This window comes from Magnolia sinica, chromosome 3 (assembly GCF_029962835.1).
Source record: "Magnolia sinica isolate HGM2019 chromosome 3, MsV1, whole genome shotgun sequence".
Taxonomy (NCBI): Eukaryota; Viridiplantae; Streptophyta; class Magnoliopsida; order Magnoliales; family Magnoliaceae; genus Magnolia; species Magnolia sinica.
Genome location: NC_080575.1, coordinates 26,078,705 through 26,080,037, shown reverse-complemented (window position 1 = coordinate 26,080,037; position 1,333 = coordinate 26,078,705).

Sequence of the window (1,333 nt, the reverse complement as noted above, 5' to 3'; positions counted from 1 at the left end):
TCCGCACCCTATTCCCGGTAGGACTCTCGGAGGACAGCTCTATAAGGAGCGTGTGAAAGAGAGAAGCGAGAGGGAGAGCTGGATTTTTCGTGAGGGGCAGGGACGTGGAGAGCTGAAGTCTGGTTTCCATCGGCTGCTGAACGTGGAGTGCACGGCTGGTCTTTGGTTGAAAGGAAGGGCTGCATGTCAGGAAGAGAAGATGGAACGTGGAGGCTGAAAGAACAATAAGCTCTTTCTTCTTCTCTTCTTCTCCTTTTCGTTTTCTTTTTCTTTCTATTTGTTTTGGATTTAGGCTAATCATGGTCGGCTAAACCTCTTAGCTAGGGATAAGAGGTGAAGCTTGTAGTGAGATGGGAGATTTTATTTGTTAATTTAAACTGAACTTGGTTTTGAGTTGATTATTAAAAGAATATTTTCTCAATCTTTAATTGTCTGTTGTGACTGAAATTACAATGGGTTTGCAATGACTTTGAATATCTCTTTTTCTCTTTTGATGTTTATGATGTCAGGAGGCCCTGTTGTTCACCATAGACGCCTAGGCATGGTTGGATGATAGTAACCTACCTAACTTTCATGTACTTTTGATTGGTTGGTAATTAGTTTAATCCTGTTATTTGGGGGTGTGACAGGCATGGTTTGGTGATGGAATCCATTCTAATTCATATACCTTTCATCTCTTGAAAACCAGATCAAGTAAGTTCAGTTTGAATTCCATAATCCTTGATGCAGGCATAAGATCTCCCTGATCTCTACAAGTGGATCCTCTGAAACCCTAGTTTCCTTCCTCTGAATTCCTTAAAGTTTTAGATAATTATTCTACAATTATTTCCTAAATTTTATTTGGCTTAGATCACATCTTAGTTTAGTTCTAGTTCTACTTGGTTTCAGATCACGTACAAGTTTCAGTCCCTGTGGATTCAACCACGGTCTTACCGAAATTTTCTTTAAGGGGGTAGATTGTAATGACCCTGAAAATTTTATGCTATTATTTCCCTAGTAGTTGTTTTAGGGTAATTAGCGCTAATCTCGATTGCTTGTGAAATTCGCATCAATCACTTTAAATTCGATCTGCATGACTCTAAACCTGTAGATTAGTGAGTTACTTAAATCGGGATCCATCGCTAAATCCGGTTGTTCTGGGGAATTTTTGGAAGATCGGGATCGGACCCCGCGTCGAAAGTCCGATGGCGATGATCTTAGGTAGTTGTGGTCGTTATCTGGCTTCACCTCGAAAATCAAGTCGATGTGATGTTGGTCGATTTGGTTGAGTTCGGAGTAAGAGTGTGAGAACGGTTGGAATTTAATGTTTTTATGAAATTTGAGTCGTTCGCGA